At 48.2% G+C, this 21,651-nt stretch overlaps 1 protein-coding gene across 27 annotated transcripts in view; it reads right to left on the reverse strand.

The window, feature by feature from the left end:
- MAP2 (microtubule associated protein 2) overlaps positions 1–20,810 on the reverse strand; it is a 172,861-nt gene extending 152,051 nt beyond the window's left edge. For 23 of the 27 annotated variants that reach the window (XM_068686420.1, XM_068686406.1, XM_068686408.1 and 20 more), the window contains exon 1: positions 20,673–20,810. The gene's annotated coding sequence lies outside the window, so the exon portion shown is untranslated. Of the gene's footprint in view, positions 1–6,616; positions 6,698–20,672 lie in introns of all 27 variants that reach the window. The other 4 variants (XM_068686407.1, XM_068686409.1, XM_068686399.1 and 1 more) reach the window with 2 other exon arrangements.
- Between the last annotated feature and the right edge of the window lie 841 nt (positions 20,811–21,651).

Here is a 21,651-nt window from a genome sequence, read left to right on the forward strand (position 1 = left end):
GAATGATTCAAGCAGCAAAAGAACCACCAAGATGTGTTATTTACAGGGAGTTGTTTCGGCACCTCCACATCCCAGGGCAGCATCCCCAGGCCTGTCTGTGCACAGCAGGACAGCATCTCCAACGTTGCACTCATGCTGCACATTCACTAGTGCAGCTCCTGTGCTTCCAGGACTTTCCATCCAGCTTTCAGAAACACGTAACCATTTCTTTTCGAAACAAAACCACCAATTAACTCTCCATATTAAAGGGAGGCATTTGTTTTTCCTTCAGGAAACTGCACTCAACATGCCTGACACTACTGCTGGTTTGCCAAACAAAACACTTGGACTTAAAGAGAGAATTACTGCAAAGCAGGCTGGAATGACTTCTTGGAGATCACTCCGGTTTTGTGCCAGACATTTCTCCTCGAGACGCAGGAGAAGGGAGGGCCGTCCCCCACAGACTCACCGTGAAGGCACAGCTTCGCACAGCAACCGCTCCTCTTCCAGGGACTTGAATGGAAGCAGAAAGATTCTGCTGTGCAGATCAGGACCTGCATCCACAAACGGACGCGGTCACAGAGTGCCTGTGTGACTAAGAAGCCAGTGGCATGCAGGGACAGAGCCTGAAGCGTGTATGTGTCCCTGGCGAGGCAGGTGGGTGCATGCAGGACTTACCCCCACCCTGGCACCTCCCAGAACTCCCAGTATCAGCTCAACCCTGTGCACATCGGGACTATTTGCAAGTACATCAAGTTGCAACACCGTAAATAAACCCTAGCCCCAGAAATCACCAATGAACTTTAAGAAGTTCTACACAAAAAGCAAGATTTCTACAAAATTGCATTTCTCCTTTTAAGTTCGCAGTTCTCATCACAGAGATCCAGCCCCAGATGACAGACTGCTAGGAATTTTTTTAATCTCACTCTAAATATAACTTTTTTTTTTTTTATGATGTGGTTAAAGAAATGTACTCTCAGGAGAATATATCTGAAGCCAGCTTCCAACCCTAAATAATTTTAACTGCAGAGTTATTATTATCCTATAATCCCTAAAAATACGGAAGGTCTTCATGATACAGTCAGTCTTCACTGCAGAAAAATAGTTCTGTAATTTCTAAGCACACTCGATACATTTTTCAGTTGACATCAGATGCTAACGTAGCTCCAATTGCCATTTTCCTGAAGTTGCATACTCTCCTCCGTCAGAAGAATACTTACTTCCCCAGGAGCAAACAAAAACCTCCCGTGACAGGTGGTTTTCACCACTATAACCACCTGATCCAGGAGACAAGCCAGGGCTTTTCTATTTTTAGGCACTAAATCAACTTGCACTAAACAGAGCTCGTCTCCTCAAACCGCAAAACCTACTGCTGTAGAGCACTGACTTGCATCATGATAGTGCAGATGAGAAATGGGGGAGAAAATAAAAGGAGGCATTGGACGCTGATTAGATAATCTGAACACAATGCAAATGCACTGAAGGCAAATTTACAGAGCATTAGGAAAAGTTAATTGAGCAAAAAGCTCACACATGCTCTCCCTATTAAAATGAAGAAGGTGCCTATGGCCACTAGGGCTCTTTTCTGCTTTCATGAGCTGAAATGGTGACAGTTTTTGGAGACACGCTGTCGCCCCCTGTTCAAGACCTAAAGGCCTTCATCTCCTCTGGTCTCATGCCACCCACAGCCATACCACCACGCAGGTACTCTGCTTCCCCTCCAGCAGAGGGCCTCAGGTCCCCTGGGACATCTCAGAGGCTGCTGGAGACACAGGGATTTAGCCAGGTGTCCACCCCACGCAGCCCCCTGCAGCCACCCACCCGGGCAGGGAGCTCCTCATCTGGGAAGCCTTCTCCTGGGCATTACATACAAGGGGACGCCAAGCACACAGCAGCAAGCCCCGGGGAGCTGTGTGCACGCTGCCTTGTGATTTACTGGGACTGTGCATACAAAAATAAAATAGAGAAAGAGCAAGGAGAATGCTGGGAACTGGGAGCAAAGCACATTTTCTACAAGGCACTGTATCAACACAGTTATTCTGACCCACGGACATATTTGTGTCATATTAAGAAGTTATTGCCTGCCAGGACTTCAGGGAGAATTTGAAGATAATCATTTTTTCCCCTCCCTACTGAGTGCTGAGATTTCTGGCCTAGCTGCCCCTGCAGGAGGTCGGATGCGAGGCCGTTACATACCCGCACGTCCTGCAGAAGGAGCTTGCCGCTCCCAGAAGGCAGCCGGGAGCCCCAGCTGTACCTCGCTTCCACTAGCTGCTTCACAAAGTGTTCTCACTAGAGAATGTCTTCTGAAAAAATACACACACACTTGGATTAAGTAAATTACGAGGAGTTCATTTGGCATTCCACAATCCCCACGGGACTCCGAGACCAATCTCCCTGGCGTTTCATCTACAGGAACTTGAGAGTTCATGTTCTAAGACCTGTGGCCTGCAAGGAAGATCCCAGGACAAATCTCGAGTATGTTTTTTGCCCCACTGACTCCAAAGCACCACTAGGCCAATTACAGCAAACAAGATTTAGCAGTCCAGTACTGGTGCCAGTGATTAGCAGAACAAGCTGGTTTTGTTGCTGTGATGAACAGCTCTATGGCTAACAGCTCCCAACTGCGAGCACGCTCAGGGTGGGCCTGCAAAAAGAGGCAAAGCCAAACGTGTCCTTCCGTTCATATTTCACTCTGCTGAAGCCACTACACAATTTATCTCCCCACTGCAACAGATCTATCTCAACAATTTATCTCCCCACTGCAGGAGAACCTTCTAGATTCACACATATTTAGCTATAGTAAACAACGTGCCCTCTTTTCCACTTCAGGCTGGAGGTTTTTTGTTTTTCTTCTTCCCTCAGCCCCTTCCTTTGCTTGCCAGGAACTCCGTTTGCCATCGTTACTTCATGTAACATCGCCCAAGCCCTGCAGCATCTCAGAGCTCCGCAACAGCCAAACACTCATTTTACAGAGTGCACTTGACAACAAGATTAAGAAAAACTACAAAGCATCTTTAAAAGACCACCTCGTATCAGCACAGCAAAAGTGCAAGTGCTTCACGACAGACAAAAGGAGAGCAAGCCAGACAGCCCTAAACCTCTTCTGCTGTGCTCCTACCCGAATGAGTAGCCCCTGAGGAGTGCCTCCACCTTCAGGCTGTGCAGGGCACTCTCAGGTAGTCACAAAGTGACTGTCCGTGCTCTTTTAAGGAGCTCACCTGCATATCGCTTACATAAGCATCATAATTCATTTCCGTAAGGAGGTCTGAATGAAAAGCACCTTCAGATTTGGTTACAATAAAGAAAACAGTCTATCAGGCTCGTCAGCATACTGTTCTAAAGCAAATGATGCGTGCAAACTGGTGACAAACATCCCTCCCATGCTGCAGTCTGTAGCAGATGTAAACGTTAAGTGTGAAGATTAATTTCTCATCTACTAAGAGAACTGAAGTTTCATCAAGAATGATTTTAGCCCAACAATTCTCCCTCTATCAAGAAGTGATGCGATTACAAAAAGCTTTTGAATTGCTTTCTTAAAGAAAATGATAGATGCTCATGCTAATTTTCAAGTTTTGCAGCCTAAATGCAAGAGATCGTAACAAAAAATATTCAGTTTAGCAGAGAAGGGATGCAACTTGAATCCTGTGACACAGAATACCTGAACGCTCTTCTCAGTGCAATCACGAGTATGAGTAATTCTGCTGGAAACTGTGAGGAGGTGATAAATGACTCGCCGAGTTCTCCAACTGGTTTTCTATACACATGCTCCAGTTGACAGAACACAACTTACATAACTAGGACAAGACAATTGAGCAGTGAAGTCAGAGGAAATGCCATTTCTGCCTTTAGCCAACATGCTCATGTGGCATTTACATTCTCCGAGAATCATCAGGAAAGTTTGTTCCTTTTTTCTTCCTTGAGAACAGAAGTGCAAGTGTTTGTAAGAATTGAGAACACCACCTTTCTTCTCCACCCACATGAACTTGGCAGCATGTCCCAGCATTTTGTGATGTCAGCGCTGAAAAACCTGCATTACATTGCTGCAGGGCCTCTGGGAAAATAAAAACAATCAAACCATACACTGATTTAAGACCTGCCCTTTTCTCCTCTGTGTGCCCTGCGCTCAAAGAGAGACTTGTTGGTTCCCCTAATGAGTCTGGCCCCAATTCAGCTGCTGATTGGAGCTGGCTCGTGGGATTCAAGTTTCTGATGTGCATTGATGAAAGTTTATGAATCAGGAGGTCAGTACGGTCACCTGGGCAGTGAACGGTGCTATCGGCAGCGCCACTGGGAGCAGCATTAGGGCTTTAAGATCCTATGCTTAGAGCAACACTCCTCAGCTCAAAAACTGTAAAGAAGGCAACAAGATGACCCAGAGATCCCTGCACGACAGAGAAGATGCCAAGTGCCATTTGCCCAGAAGAAGGCAGCCTCCTTCTGCCTCGGAAGTAATGCAGGAAGCCAGGAGCAGGGGAGTGGGAACAGGTAAGTTCATAAGAACAGGTAAGTTTTACCCCAAAGGCCTGAAAGGTCTAAGGACAATGCCACAGCAGGGTATGCACTGTCCGAAGGGCAACAAAGGGAATAATCACGCTGTTAAGCACATAATCATGCTTTAGTTGCTAATCCTGCAACATAGCCTACAAGCAGACTCCTCCTCACCCCTAGTGAAGTCACCGAGACCTCACATGCCTGCATTGATTAGCCACAGATAGCCTGGCTTTTGCTAGAGGACTAGGGCTTCAAACAGCCAGTGTAAAAAAAAAAAAAAAACAACACACCACCAGAAACTTATTTTGGCTTTCATAAGCAAATGCCAAAATTAAATTCTAATGCAGTAAACTGGAGATTAATTAATGGCCAACAAGTAATTGGGGCAGATTTCACTTATACCCAAACAGCAGCCTGGTTTGGCAGCATTTGAGCAGGTGACCCTCCACTGACACATCATGATCCATAAAGCCTGCTAGCTATTTTACTGGAAAATAGCTGTCACACTCATAACAAGCTATCCAGACTCTACCGTCTGGTCCCAACTGTTGTACCATCAAGTCTGCAGCACGCTACATACAGCAAGAGTAATTAGAAATACCAGCTCTCTTTAAAACAATGTGGTTAGGCTCAACTAGCACAAGCTGATCTCTCCCTGCTACTTCAGTGTACAGGAAAGCAATACAAACGCTTACCTTTACATATGCACTTACATTCATGGCCCAAACAGGTGGGAGACCTCCCTCCTGCTCCCCAAAAGTCACTGCCCCAAGTTACATGCAGCAACTGGGAATCTCATCATAAATCCCAGACATCAACAATTAAGACAACATCTTTAGCAAGGTCTATATGCTGCTCATAGGGCATTCTAGAAAACTATAGCAAATTTATTCGTTGAATCTATTGGAAATAGTAAAGACAGGAAAAAAAAAAACTGCAAATCTCTAACAACCTCATTCAAGTCTTTATTGTCCTTCCCCCGGGTTTGTGGAGAAACAAACGAGCTATGAGCAGGTTAAAAAATAGGTGCAGTACTGACTTTACCAACCAAAAGTAAAGCACACTTGATTTCTTCTGAGGGCCCCAGATAATAAATGCCCCATTGGTGAGGATTCTTATTCCACAACAGTCTGCCCTCAGAAGCTTTTTCAATGCAAGACGCTCTTTAACAATTCACAGCTCTTTCCACTGAATCTAACACAGCCCAGATCACATATCATCGCTTTGCCACCCTTTAGCCCTTCGCTCCAGTTGGATTCATGCAAAAATGCCAGGGCCCTCGCTGAAGTCCACAGCAGCTGCCTTCCTTCAGATGAGTGCAGTGCTTGCCAAGCACCTTACAACCGCAGCGCTTCCTCCAGTGCAGAGGGAACAGACCACGGGGCCTTCCCCCTCTCGGAGCAACAAACAAAACCTCTTTCTGCCTACTAAGGTCCTCAGAGTTACAGCTTGTAGAACCAAAAATGCTACCATGCCACTGAGGGACAGGAGCAAGGGGCGTAATTACCAATAACTACAGTCACCCAGGTGTCAGCATGGCAATTTGGGGCAAAACAGGAAACAAGTGAGATGAGTTAACAGCTGTTTTCTTGTCAGTGGGTTATCAAGATGGTTACCAGATGAATGTTCGTATTTCAACACAGATGCTATCCTTTGTATCTCAGAGTTTTCCACGGGACAGACTACATACACATTTTTACATACCACGTTCGACAGATTACCCAAGTATTTTCTCTCCAACAACTTATTCCCTTTGGTACAGCACTAAGTGATTCCAGGAGTCATTACTGTCATAGGAAAAGTTTCCTATTTATGGTCCTTCTGGACGTGGAAGAGCTATTGGCGTAGCATGGGAAGGCGGGACGCAGTTAGTCATGCACATGCCTCAGCAGCACACTGCTTGAAGCAGCACTGATGACTGCAGGTGAAAGGTGTTTCACTTGGAAACTGCCCAGGTGACAGCCCTCACGTATGGGCGGTAACGGCCCTATTGCTGGCACTTCTGTTTAGCACTGTCCGAGTGTTCGACCCCAGTGTATGTGGATACCAAGTTCCATTCAGCCCAGTGGTTATGTAGGCACATGCTTGCAAGAACGAGGCTGTAAAATGGGAAGTTGGCTGAGAATTAATAAAAGGCACCTACACTGAGCAGCACGGGAAAGCCGTGGGGAACTTCAGAGGGACGCAGCTCAGCTCTGAAAGAAATCCTGACGCCCTCAGCACTCTAGAAGGAAAAAAAAAATCTTTCTGCAGAATTTTTGGTAACTAACAGATGGCATTGGGGAACAGGGATAATTCTCTAATAAGGGACAGGTGTTAACTTAAAACTTTGACAGAAATGCAGTCATTCCTACCAAATTCTGTCAGATTCAGGATTAGGCTCTTGTGGAAAGTTCCCTATATACCAGTCTCATCCCCAAAATAATAAAAAAAGAAATTCTGAATATACAAGATTTAAAGGAGCCCTTTATATGACTCCAGCAGATCACAGAAAGTATCAAGTGCTTAGATAAATGACATATTTATCAATAAGTGACAGCATTAGCCCAGCCAGGCATTTTCCAGTTATCTTAAATGACATTTTACGAACATGCACTTCTCCATCTGACAAGCAGCACGGCTTTACCAATTGTCACCATAGAAATCTAAATGGCAAAACCAAAATTAAACAACAGCCTTTTTAGAATGGAAAAAAAAAAATCTGCTTTATTTTCTTCATCAGTGTTTAAAGCGGTTTAATGTGTTAAGCTAGATAACGTGAAAAAAAAATGCTGTTTTAAAATACTGCTCTAACATTATCCATGCCTCTTAGCCTTCAAAGTTAAACATTGGTGTACAAGAACATTTTTACATCAAACACACCACCACTTCACAGCACTGTTAAGAAGCCAGGCTGAAAAGGGTCTCTCCCCATTTTGAAACTGTAGGCTGGCCCTAGCAATAAAACTCAGACCATTTAAGATCTCTTTAGATCAGGAATGTCTATACCAAACTTACCTCAATAAGGTAAAGTACTTCACTGCATACCCTAGGCAAAGTACTATTATAAAAACTTGAGTTACTACTACTAATGGGTACAAGTTTGGAGTCTTGAAACTATTCTACCATTACCATCCCATACATAATTACATCACAGGATTTATAGGGGGGAAATGTACAGAAACAAGGAAAGGGAGCTGCACACCTATCAGGCTGATATCCCAAAGTTGTCAGACACACACAGAGCTTTAAGCACCTCTACACAGACTTGCAGCACTCCCGATAGTGTGAAAGCAGGTGCCAAAAACCTAATAGAGAAAAGTGACAAACACTGCAGACAGCTTCCAGCTGGGAACAATCCCAGCCTGCTCCTCCAGGCCCATTCCAGCCACAGCTCAGCTCCCACTCTCCCCACCACTTCATACGTGTACATGCTCAGGCTTCCTGCCCCACAATTAGCTCAAAACCCCCTGACCAAAACCACATTATTGTGCCTGGTTTTCTGCTTCCTATGTCTCTGCAAAGTATGCCCCTTAGAGGACTAGCTTGAGGTTTGCTCTTTCAAGTCCCCATTTTGATTCCACAAATCCCATACAAGCTGTATGGCACAGGACGCATACCAGCAGCTTCTGCTTGTTGTTAGGATCAGTGTTAGCGGAGCAGTAATTCACATTCAAAGTCTTCACCAGGTTTACTCATATTACCAGCAGATCTGGTGGGGTAAAAGCACCAGCTCTCTGCTCTTTGTCACAACTTCCCCGAGCCAGGGAGCACCATCACAGCATGCAGCTGCTCCTCGCCTCCTCCTTCATTACTGCTCCAACATCTCTTTGCTATTAAAAAACACACACCCTCCAAGGGCTGAAGCTGCCTGCATGAGACACTGTCTCAAGGAAGTGCCCTAATTATGCCTCTCTCATAATTTACATTTTTATTTCAGCTTCAAAACAGCTGCGCTCCTCTCTGGAGAAAAACAACAGCAGCACAGTAAATCCTCTGGGCACATTCTCCCTGTTCTTCTTTCCAAGATGCTGCTGTGGGACTTTATACAGGTTGAAGACAGAATCAATCCACAAAAAACAAACAAACAAACCAAAAAAAAAAAAAAATAAGGATATTCGAACCTCTCTGGATAACAAACTGTTAATGTAAAGATTGTCTAACCTGGGGCAGTAGCTTTCAAGAACTGAGATTTATTTTTCCTGTCCCATGGCTAAAATAAGAAATGCCATATAGTCTTCCAGATTCACAGAGATTAGAAAAAGAAAAGACTTACTGGACGACTTGATCCACCCTTTCATGACAGAGTTGTTCCATATTCACGTGGCCACACCGTATCATGTGGTAGGGTGTTACTGGCTCATCTTTAAAAAAATATACTCAACACTTCCATTGCGTAATGCAAGTTACCTTGTCTTTAACAGCAATCTCAGCTGCAGCACCAACCCCACTGGTAGAAACCTGAGAACTGAAACTATATTCAAAACGTGGATTTTGAGTCACATCACTCAGAACTCACGGCAGGAAATTCACAACACGCTGCAATATAAGCAGCAACAGCTAACTGAAGTGGTATTTGAATGGTAAATGCTTTCGAGTTGTGCTGAGCAAGTTTTAAAATGGAAGAGACAAGATCTATTGTCTGCAAAGAAGATGCTCAGGGAATACAATGGACAAATGCCAGCAATACTCTTGTTACTCCATCGGCGGCACGAGAACGGAAGCAATGAACAACACTCGAGCTTCCTGCAGATGCTCCAAAGCATCTGTAAGGAAGGCAATGACATCTCGCACAGCCACAGGACTACCAAAGTTTTTGCCTGGCTTCTTGTGCCCACAACCTACCTAGAGCCCTTTCCGCACAGGGACGGGCTCCATCAGCCCCAGCCAGAGCCCAAAGACGAGGGCCACAGAGTCCCAGACACGGCTTCCATCTTCCAGCACTGCAGTGAGGCAGCCAAAACCCACCCACACATCCCAGTCCTGCCGTGCCTCTTCTACCTGCCCGCGTGGGCAGGCACGTACGGGGGCTGGAGGAGGGCACAGGAGAGGTGTGTTAGCACAACTGAAACAAAACGACACGAGTTTGCCCTTTCCGAATTGCAGGCACGCCGAAGGGGAAATACAAAACACAATACAGACCAAACAGGAGTGTAAGACACCGAGGGAGGCTTCTGTAAATCACAGTGCAAACACACAGTCCTGCCCCTCTAATGGCCTGAGCAGCCTGCAGCCCTTCTGTGCTGCTCATGGAACTATTCAGCAAGCCCCAAAGCCAGCTGCCCCGGGGCAGCAGAATAATACCAGCTCCACATCGCTGTCCCCAGCCCACCTGCCACCACCCCGGGCTGCTTTGTGCCCCACCAAAGCTCTTGTGGGCTCTTTTGTCGGGCACCTGCAGAACACCACACAAGCCCGAACATTTCAAGTAGCTCTAAGTCAGCTCCCAGCTCGGCTCTTTGTCCTCTAAAAATAACTTCGGTTTAATTGCAACCGGCCACAATTTTCTAATTCTCAGTGACCCCAGACTTCTAAATCTATTACCCGGAGACAGCCAGGGTAATCCCTAATGAAGGTGTGGGCACGACGCAGCGCGCTAGGGGCCATCTGGCTGCCAGGTGTTTCCTGGCTTAGCTTTTCCTTGTAGCATACATCCCTCCTCTAATTCTAAGGCAGGCAATTTCCACCTCGGGACACTCCTCCATTAAAGACACAAGCAAGGGCTTTCTTGCAAGCAGGTTGCTTTTCTGCCTGCAGCAGAAAGCCTGGAAGGGCTGCTTTTTACCACACACGCCTCCCTGTGACTACCAGCAAAAGACGGCACCGAGTATATTTCTGCCCATCAGCAGGAAGGGAGCCAAGTACATTTCCAGGGTAGCCCCGCATCTTCTGCCCTTCACTTAAAACCAAAAACAAATTAATTAAAAAAATGGGGCAGTGTTTGAGAACTAACAGAACTATTCGTGTAAAGAGGTGACTGAAAAAGCACGGGACGAGCTTGTCAGCAGGTGTAGTTTGACATCTTTCAAGGAGCAAAACAGCCTATGCAGGGAGGGTAGATCCCGGCTTTTACTTTCAAAAAGGGGCATCAACTTCCCCGAAGTCCCTGTCTTTCGGACAAGCAAAGCCTTCCAGCTCCCGAACACAAACGCCAGGGCCCTGCAGCATTTTTGAGCAGCGGGCTGGCAGGGAGCAAGCCCTTTTTGCACAGTGCTGGGGCTGCCCTGGCTCCACTTCCCCAGCTGCCTTCCCACAGGGTCAGGCGAGGACTAGGTGCCGTGGGAGCAGGCAGGGCAGGACCCCCAAGGCTCAGCTGAGATAAGCCCGGGCTGCCAAGAGACCTCGTCCCAGGCTGCCCAGAGGGGAGGCTGCTCCTGGTTCCCACTGGCTGACAGGCCAGAGGGGACCCTGCTGCTGCGCTGATGTTTGGGGGGCACAGAGCATCTCCTGAATTTTGCTACAGCAAAGAGAAAAGGCCTGCGGACTGCTTCCAGCACACAGAAAGGGACGCAGGGCTGGGGAGCTGCAGAGAGTCAGCCTCGATGCTCCAGCTGTCCTCAGGATAAAAAAAAAAACAGCAGTTACTGGAGGAGCAACGCCACATCTCAAAACAGAGTCCAGTGGGGGAAATATCACAGGTTCTTCTTCCATAGTTTCATCTACTTACTTGGGAAGTGAACCCACTTTTTTTAATCATGGGCTTATTTATGCGGAGCTCTGCCCAGAGCTGTTTCAATGTAAACCGAGCGACTGAACTGAAAAGCAACAATCGGAGAGACAGACACACATAAAGGCAACCAGAGCGGCACTACAAGGGGAAATAGCTCGGCTCCACTGCCAGTTTTGAAGCATTTTCAAACTCAGCTGTGAAGCAAATCCAGCATGGAAAGGGCAATATTAACAAGTGACTACAGACACAGCACCTTTAGTCTTGAGGCACACTTGCTCGGTCATTTGACTATTTGCATATTTTAATCTCTTTTATAGCAGAAACTTTCTGTACAAAAATTATTTTCGCAAGCCTCAAGACATTCTTCGGGGAGCTACTCATCTGTTTGGTGACACAGCGTGGGGCAGGGCTTGTTTACTAATGCAGGAGGACGACGCTTCCATCGAGATCATGCCTTGCCTGCAGGTAAGGGCAGCGGAGCAGGCAGTAGGTATGCCAGGCTTTCCAACTGCAAACACGCGAGGGGAACAGAGCCCAAAAGAAAGTTGTATTTGGATGGTGTTTGGATGGGGAGAAGAGGGGAGCATGTGGAGACAGCTGCTTCTTTGTATCTATTGTACAAGTCTGTCCAGAAGTCCTGGACAGGCAAATTCTGTTCCTACTGTTGCATCAACTCGGAAAATAAACCCAACAGCTACAGCTGAAACTAGTCTCCACACCAAGTTTTTCAAAGAAAAATGTAATGTATGCATCAGACTTCGCTTTTTGCCTTTTAAATACATGCATAGATCACTCCCCCGCCAGAAGAAAGCTAGTCTTTCACTCACCTTTCCTCTCCCTTAGGCACGTGAGGCAAAACTGCCAAAACACTGCCAGACGAGAGAGAGAAAAACCACACTGCATCTCAAGTAGCAGTTCTCCAAGGGAAGTGCAGACAGGTGACTACACGATGCATGCCATGGTTTGGTATTTATCTAAAGCGGTGGCTCCACTGGAAGCACAAAATGCATCATAAAATCCTCCTGCCCACTCCAGGACAGCAGCAGATCACTTACCCATCGCACACTGGGTAGGCAATGCCACCGATGCTGATCTTGCACTAGCTTAAAATGTAAAAGAAAACCCCACCTTCTTCAGAAAAGTCTTGCTGTGAGATATAAAACAAATTAGAAACAAAACTGTCTCAGATCTCCCCCAAAAGACTGGAACTTCAAAACTGAAATTCGTGTGAGAATGGCAGGGCAAGAGGGGCAAACCCATCGCCTGGTGCTGAGCAGGAAGGTATTTCGGGCAAATGACCCATCACACCAGCTCTGCACTAACTGTAGCTCCATACCCTGAGGTATGGAAACCATTGGGTTTGCCCAATATTATTTCCCAAATCCTTATTCCCTCTGCCTGCTTGTAATAGACTGTAAAACAAATTTAGTCCTAAAACACTTAATTCGAAGTGTAAACAAGTAACTTACTCGAAGTACTACCACCACCACGATGCTGTCCCAGCACCTGAAGCAAACAGAAGGTGCAACCCCACCCAAAAAAGAAGCATCGGCCCTGTCACAGTCATCAGTATTTCCATCTGCTGGCTCAGGATTAGCAAATCAAATCGACCTGTCAAAACAGGAAGGTACTCACTCCACGCCAAGCAAAGTGCTGCTGTCAGCCTCTTGCAGCAGTCAGTTACAAAGGCCACTCTCTCGTCAGTAGCGTACGCATCCACTGGTGCTACAGGGCAACAAGCAGGGTCAAGTTCACAGCAGGATTTCACAGCAAGATTTTGTGACTGACCTAAGCAGCCCTGGAACCAACACGCTCCAAAAGTTAGGAGCAACAGACCGATACCTCGCCAGCAGGCAGTGCACAGACCTGGGAACACCGCGCTCAGCCCCTTGGCTAGCACTGATGCGGTTCGGGGCTGCCGACCTCCCCAGGCTTTGGGCACAGCATCGCTCCCGCAGGCGCTCCTTGGCTGGCAGTGCCTTAATTTGAGTTCCCAATCTGGGATTCCAGGATGACTTAGTCCAGCCAAACCAGAGAGCTGAAAAGCACCGTGATTACACATCAAGCAACACGGGTGGCACCTGCACGAGTCATCCCTCACCCAGAAGAGGGCAAAACAGACACGAGGGCTGCAGAGGTGGCTGAGCAGAGCAGCCTGCCTGCCTCCTGCCAGTGATAATCCTGGGCAGGGCTGGCCCCTCCAGCCAGGTCACACGCGGATCAAATCCCCAGACATCCAAACAAACACACGCAGCCACCCAGGCACGCGCAGGATCAGTGTAATAGAGCTGCTGTAAAGGTGATCAGGTGTGCTCTTAACTCGAGGGTGATGGCAGCCATTAATACATGAAAGCTCTGCAACATATTATTAATTCCATTTACTGCTAGCATCGGATGACAAAAAACCTGCCTGAAACCAGCTTTCACACCAACAGAAATAGCGTTGTACTAGAGGTAACTGCAAGCAAATGCAGCTTGACTGCAGGTATTCTTTTCCCCCATGCATTCCATGAAAAGAAGTTCTCCATTCTTCACACTGAAATACACTTTTAATATTTTTTTAGTTTACGTGTTGCAATCCAAGTACTGACACCATTTTAAGCGACACTAGTAGCATGCCATTTAAGTGATCTAACTGAAGGATTGTAAATATTAGCTATAAATCACTGCTGCTAATTCTGGCAGCCTGTTAAATTATAGATATTGTCACATTATCAAATGCCTCGCACTCAGCATCTCAGCCATAGATTTATTAGCTGCTCTAACAGATAGCACTGGGGAACATGAAATGCTTACATTCAATATTTTGCTACGTCTAATTCAAAAACACAAGCAGCTCTCTGTACCCTGAAAAGCTTCACTTTGCGGAACACCACGGCCTGAAAGCCCTTATTTACCCTGCTCCATCCCTCGCTCTTTGGAATGAATCATGTTATTAACTGCTCCCCCCACAGAAAGAGGGTTGTTTGGTTTTCTTCTTCCTTTTTTTTTTTTTTTTTTAATTACTCTCGTGTGTGTCTGCCAACTTTCCCTTTACCATTCCACAAAATATGTATATTTTCTCCCTCCAAACCAGAAGAAATATTCCGTTTCCTTCCTCCTGGTTTATGTGTTTCTCCATCATTTTCCCAGAGGAAATTTTTTTAATGGGGCATCTAATCAATCACAGGAGAAAGAAGGGGGAGGCGCTAGGGACAAAAACACCTAGCTTGTCACTTTCCTTCCTGACACGCCAAGCCTCTCCACCAGGCCTGTTCTGGACTCCCTGGCAGGCAGAGCCCAGCTCCCCAGCATATCCTGAACACCCTGACAGAGCATCCTGAGGGCCAAACTCTGCCCTCCTCGTACCACTGCAAACTGAGAGCAGCTCTGATCCAAGCCTGGAGGAGCTTACTCGATCCATGCAGAAATCTCTCTCCGCACCTGCGAGCAGTTACACCTTCTGCTTCTGTCCATTCAGCTGGAAAATAACTCTCCCTCCTAGTCTCGTAGCTGTCTTCCACGGGTTTGGGAATACAGGTGCAGGGAAGGGACAGCAGGGTAACTGGGGGGGCCAGGAAGCAGCACGGGACTGGCACACCCAGCTTCAGCTCTGGACCACCCCACGCAGGGTGGGATGTGAATTACTGAGCAGCCCTTGAGGAGCGAGCTGTACTACCCCATTCCCTCACAAACCTTTCAGCTACACACCTGTGCCTCTCCTCTCGAAGCCCCTGGATGTTTTCCTCAGCCTTCTTGAATGATTTCTAATTGCTGGGGGAAATAAAAGCTGGTATTGAGCTCAGCATGACTCAAGCGAAGCAGGCAAATGCCTAACTGTGTGAACACAGGCTTGCTGCAAACAGGAGCAGCAGCAGCCTGCCCACCACACCCTGCGATACAACCCCTGAGCAGCAGCCTGAGACACCTGAAAAGCATGCCAGGCCCCGGCAAACAGGGATCCCTCAGTGAGAGGCACGATGACTGCACACGTACAGCTGCTGTTGATCAAGCTCCAGTCCCAGTAGCTCAAACAAAGGGAGCAGCCCTGCTTTCTGAGTGATCCCACATGGCCAGAGCAGGAGCGGGTACCCAAACACATCTTACCTGACCACGTGGAAGCAGATGAAAGAACGGGGCAGGGGCTTTTGGAGGCTGGGGGTTCTCTTTGTCCCCCAGTCAGCCAGGGGACAAGTGAGTCAGGTTGAGCCTCCCCGAGGTTATGGGGGCCTTACTCTCAAGGCACAGCACCTTGCAATTGCCTGCATGGGCTTAGCAACTGATCGCAAATAGCTTCCACAGAACATGAGGGGAGGAAAAAAAGAGACTGAGCTCCAGCTCAAAGGCAGCTGGGCTTCCTTCGGACAAAGCCTGGACAAGGCTGCAGTTGAGTTGTGCAGGGAGGAGGCCGAGCAACACAGATCTGCTCTCCCAGGCAGCAGGTCTGGGTTTCTGGCCTAGCCGTACAGCACCCAGGTCACTTCTGAAGGTCTTCAGCACTTCTGCTGTTCATCTCAGGATCAAGTTTGGCCTGGGGCCAGAAGTTTCAAAGCACAAAGCTACCTCTGCTCTGAGCTTCTGTAATATCCCTGCCCTACGTTCATGTTTTGTGGCGTTTTATCACCTTGTTCATCCAAACTGCACCCGAGATCAGAAGCTCAGGAAAAGAGGCAAGTTTCAGGGGGTGAGGCGGCCGCTCTACCCGATAATGCATGGTCCTCAAAACAGAGCTGACAGCCTCCAGTTTTAAACCAGAAACCAGCTCCTATCATTCTGTCCAGAAAATAAAGTGAAAACATAGGGCTGATTGAATCAATAGGCCTTGTAATTAAATGCTGCCAAGTTAGCTGACATGATTGGCCTACTGTGTTGTTGTTTTTTTTTAATATTGTTTATCCAGAGGTTGCGTACGCATTAAATACAGCTAATTTTGCAAACAGATACTGGAAATTTGATTTAAACCTCCCTCAGGGGTAGCAATGACATGTTTCACCAACAGACTAGCAAGTTTTCATAGACTCAACTCACTGGAAGCTGCTGAGATCTAACTGCATTAGGGCGAGGCAGTGCTACTGTCAGGAATCTCCTCCTAATTCTTCCCAGTGGGCCTCGACCAACAGGAGGCAAGGAATATTCCTCAGCTCCCTGCATCCAGAAGCATCAATTGCAAATGAAGGAGAATTCACCAGAAGAGCTAAATTCAACCTACAGATCCACAACCCACGAATTCCCAGGTATAAACAGATTATTCCCCTCGAGTGGAGGAGTATCCCACATTTTCGGTAACAAGGAGACAGAGCTGAAAAGGGAATTAGCTCCTTCCAGATGGTGCAAGTCAGGTGCGGGTTCAATGAAGTCAATGCAGTTAGACTGATTTTCTCTACCTGACACCCCTGGTAATAACAGGGTCAGCGTCTTCCTCATACAAATACACAAGCGTATTTTGTCTGGAAGACAGACATCATGTGCTAAAATAAACAAATACTTACTACACCACAGAAAATTAGAAAACCAACACGTTTCGAAGCGTTAGAAGAGAAACCATGTACCATAATTTTGGTCATGACTCGACCAGTGCTGACCTACCTCACTGATTAGAGGAAACAAAGATTTGGTAAATCTTTACATTACCAAGGTTGCCAAAGTCTCCTATTTTCACCACAACTCCTTTTGAATTAGCCCCCTAACAAAGACACTGGATATTGCATACAAACACCCACACTGGCACTGCTGCCTCGTTAGCATTTTGAATGATTGTGACAGGCCCCACCTCCCCAATCAAGACAAAAGAGCAAAGCTAAGTTTCATCTGCTGTAGGGAAAAACACTGGTGAGTGTAAAACCATAAGGAGCAACTGCATTAGCTCATCTTTCTCCCTAATAAAGCGGCAAACAATTAAAGTAAAATGGGTCAATCAAGACCTCAAATCTGCTTAGCACTGTTAACCCATGTGGCCACAGCAACCCAAATTAACCCCCTGGATGCATCAGGCTTCTTCTAACACCTAGAAAGCAATTACAAATGCCACATTGAATGTCCTTCTGAAACACTCTCCTACAGCTTAGCGGCATAACCAGTGATTAAATCTACCCCCGAAAGAAAAGCTTTTTCCTCTGCTGAGGCAGATGGCTTAAGAAACCACCTTTGTTTCCATCAGTGTCCCTCTAAATCAGCTCCACCCTGTGGAAATCAGTCTTTTTTTTTTTTTTTCATTTGTTTGTTTTCTTAGGTGCTAAAATACACTACAGAAGCACTGTTAATAAGCATGAAGCAAAAAGAAAAGGAAACCCACACTGTCCCTCAGCATGTGTTTGGGGAAGGATAAGCAATCCAGTCATTTCAAGGAACATCGCTCACTTCTGTGCTATCTCCAGAGGTCCTCAGCACCACCAAACATCACCAGGGGTTTTCCACAACTGAGCCCATGTACCCTGAATTTAGACTCTCTCTTTTCAGCAGAACAGCTAAAAACATGCTTTACTTCAAAGCATGCTTACGGCTCACTTTCAAGAGCACTTAAGGATATGTTTAAACAACTGAATAAATCCAGATGGACCAAAGCAAGCATCTTGGAGTCCTAGGGAACAATTGTACATATGAACACACACATCATTTTATTCCCTAATCAAGTACACACATGGAGTTTAAAGCAGCACACAAATGTAACACCCAGCTCGCCAGCTAATTCGGTTCAGGAGGTACCTTGGGAAGTCACCTAGTCCTGAGGCCCCAGCATATCACAGTTATCCAAATTTCTGTCACTGCCAGTACCTGGTACTGTAGGGAAAAAGAGGTCTGCACTCAGGGTGTTGGAGCATCCCACAGGTTATAAAGCAGTACTGCTATCAGAGCTTTCCTTTTAGTTTTTCCTCCCTGAAGCTAGCTGCCACTTGTCTTATCGCGGCATATCAGATTGCAGATCTGACAGATGCTGCAGCTGCAGTACAAGTTCTCTCAGGACCTTCCAAGTTTGCAGAGCTTGTAGCAATAAAAAGGCAGCTTTTTGAAAGCCATTATCATACAGTCCTCGCAAGTCTTTTTGACTTCTCCTTCTCACCCCTTTAAAAAAAAAAACAAACCCATCACTAACATGTGTATGTGAAATGCCACATTTGAGGGTGACTGCTGAAACAGTCCAGCAGAGCGTGCAGTGGGCCTCACCCATCCATTTCTGTGTTTAGATATTTCTAGCACTTTCCACAGCTCAGCCAACTGCTCACCAAGAACGGGGCCAGGAACGGCTTTGGTGTCAGTACGCAGAGCAAACGTTTCCTCTCATGAAGCCAGGTATATGGCTTAGCAAACACTAACTCATACAGAAAGCAGCATGACGCAGGCTGAAAGAAAGGCACACTTCCGAAAAAACGACGAGCATAAAGGGAATTCTTAACCCAGACTGCAGCAATTAATTTAGGGACTACTGTGATCACTCATGCCCAGGCACCAGACTTCAGGGGTCAGTCACTAAATGACGACTATTTTTGTTATTGTCAGAATATATTTAAAGAGCTCAGCTAAGCGGGCACTGACATAACATGCCATAAAAATTACATCAGATCCCTAAATCCAGGGTTCAGATGCTGCTTTACGTAACAAACTGTGTTATAGGCTCAATGAACTGCCCTCCACATCCAAAGTGCCAGCCCTCTGGCTTCTCTCAAACACCAAAGGCAAGCTGCAATACAGGTGCAACAAAGTGCAAAGTGTTGTTAACCAAACCCTGTCCCTTGGTACAAAAGGAGATTAAAAGAAGGAACTTGCACTACTGCACCTGACTGCTGAAATCACCTTTCTTCCCGGAGCCCTGCTGCAGGAGGGCTCGCTCGTGTGCTTTATTTGTGCTCTGTGGATGCTCTCACTGAGCCAAAGGGGTGCAGTGTGCTGGTGTAGCTCATCTGAAAGCTCCACAGGGTTGGGGCCTGAGTGCCGTGAGACTTGGTACTGCATCTAGTTTGGGGTCCTGCCCACCGCCAAGCGCATCGTTTTGCAAACAGGAGAAATAAAATGTGCAGTGAGGAAATCGGGGGTTCCTAAACCTAGGTGATACAGTGGCGAGTTTGAGGTTTGCCATATGTCTTATGTTTTGGAAACATTCACAGCAGAAATAGACACCTATCCAGACTGAACAGGACTGCCTCTGTGCTAACTGAAGGGAGTTTCTGCCACACACAGGGGAGATGCCCGTTTTCTTTGTTAGTGATTCACTCCTTCGTGATCTGTGAAGTAATGGCAGGGGCAATTTCACTAGGTAATGCTCTCTCAGCACATTCTCCCTCGCTTCTCAGCAAGGGCTGAGATGCTGTAATCACGTCATCCAGCAGGGTGGGAAGGGAGAGAAGCTATAGAAAACAAATACATCCTGCAGCTGAACCTCTTCTTGGGTGCATCGGTTCTGACATCTCACGTCTAGACATCCCCGCAAGTCTAAACCAGCACGGGTGGAAAGAAACGGGCTCTTTCACAAGGAGAAAACAAAGGTTTGCGGAGGAAGGGGGAGAGGCAGAACAGAAAGGATACGCGCTTCGCCCTTGGGAGGAGGAACCTGTCAAAACAAAAGGGGCAGGTTTGCTGCACCGGGAGCAGCACAGATGCTGGACAGCAAACGATTTATTCGAGAAAGGACGGAGAAAGGTTCCTTGACGCAGCCACAAAGGCTTGACGGATCGCGGAAAGGGCTGACAGAAGCCTGGAATAAGTAAGGCTTACAGAATATGCATGTATACCTCGCCTTCTAATGCAGGGTTTTATGTTAATGACCACTCCTGTGTGAAAGCCTGCTATTTTATATCAGGAAGAAGCCTACATGAAACGCAGAGAATATCTTTATTCAGAGGAAACCTGAAAGTTGCAGCTTAGCATAGGGAAATGCGTTCCGTCCGTATCTCAAACCCCAAAAGCAGCTCTGCCGGCATGCGGCACACCCCCTTCTTTCCCAAAGCTGCTTCACAAAGCACGTCTTATCCAAGCGGCAGGTGGCAATTAGCGTCTCAGACACGATAGGCGACAAATTGGGGCGAGCAGGCTGTATTTGCGGAGCCCACCCCGCCGACACTCCCCGTACCTGCGGCACCTCGAGCGGGGCGCGCTCCGCAGCGTTTTCTCCTCACAGAAAAAGGCTTTGTTCGCGGTCACCCCCCCCAACACACGGCTGCCTCCTCTCTGTGGCAAAGCCAGTCAACGCAGGGCATTATTCTTCTGTCTGCTTGCTTCCCCGCTGCAAATTGCAAGGGGGAAATCGCCCCCTCCCCACACACACACACCTCGCTCCCCCCCTCCTTGCCTCAGCCTCCTTTGTTCAGCCTCGCAGATCCCCTCAGAGGGGCTTAGGGCGGGCGGGAGGGGACGCCAGGCTCCGTCCTTCCCCGGCTTTTTCGCTCTGGAGATGCTCGAAACCCCACGGGCAACCCTCCTACGAGGGTTAAAAGGCGCGTTAGGGGCACCGGGCACCCCCCGCTTCCCTCAAGCGGGGCTGCGGGGGCGCCAACTCCGCGTCCTGTCAGCGCCTGCCCCGCGCCCCCAACGGCCCCCAACGGCCCCTAACGGTCCCCAACGGTCCCCAACGGCCCCTTACCTGAGCGCCACAGCGGCCGCCGGCACTGGGACGCCGAGGGGCTGAGAGAGGAGGCGCCGCCGCCTCAGCCCGCCCCGCCGCTCTCGGGGCTGTCGCCGGGCCGCGAAGCCCCGCGGCCCGCCCCCCGCTCCGCCCCGGCCCCTGCCCCAGCCCCGTTCCCGGCCCCGGCCCCGCTCCCTCAGGGCCCCCCGGCGGTGGCGGAGGTGGTGCTGGAGGTGCTGGAGGTGGTGGTGGTGGCGGCGGGGCCGGCCCCTCGCTGCCCGCCCCGCCCCGCCCCTCGCCCGCCGCCCGCAGCGGCCCCTGCATTGCGGAGGGGCCCGGGCGCTGCGCGAAATGGCGGGGCCGCCCCTGAGGCAGCGCCCCCGCCGCGGGACGAGACGGCCCCGAAGGTCCCGCACCTCGAAGCACCTCGGGGGCTCGCAGTGATGCTCCAGCAGCTTTCCTTTCCCTTCTTCCCTTCCCGGAGGCGGCTCGGTGAGAGGGGTACGGAGATGTGCCTCAGCACCCGCAGCGCTGGCTGGCAGACCGTGTGGTGGCAGAGCCCCCAGCCGCCCCCCGCACAGAGCTCGGCGGCACAAGGTACCCCCTCATCACTCACCCGCTTCCCAAACTCGTTGCACCTCCTCCTCTGCCCCTCAGGATGCCCCTCAAAGCAGCCCTGCTCCTCTGGTGAATGTAGGAGACACCATCACCTCACCTTGCAGTCAGTGCCCCCTGCTTTCCGTTCCCTTTGCTGGAGATCAAAGAGTGGAATAGGGCTCTATTAGCTTTTCCATTTCCTTAACAAATCAGCTTTCTTTGTTGTTTTTCTATCGTTAATGAATGTGCAAAAGCCAGTCTGACAGAACCTTAACCAGCAATTCCCACTATAAGTATTAATCTGTGGAAAGGTTCAGAAAAAGGTAGTGTATTTTGTTCCATTAAAGATAAATATGCCTATTCTTCACATTTGGGTGCCCAGAATATGTACTAATTTCAG

The sequence above is a fragment of the Anas acuta genome, chromosome 6, assembly GCF_963932015.1.
Source record: "Anas acuta chromosome 6, bAnaAcu1.1, whole genome shotgun sequence".
In the NCBI taxonomy this organism is placed as follows: domain Eukaryota; kingdom Metazoa; phylum Chordata; class Aves; order Anseriformes; family Anatidae; genus Anas; species Anas acuta.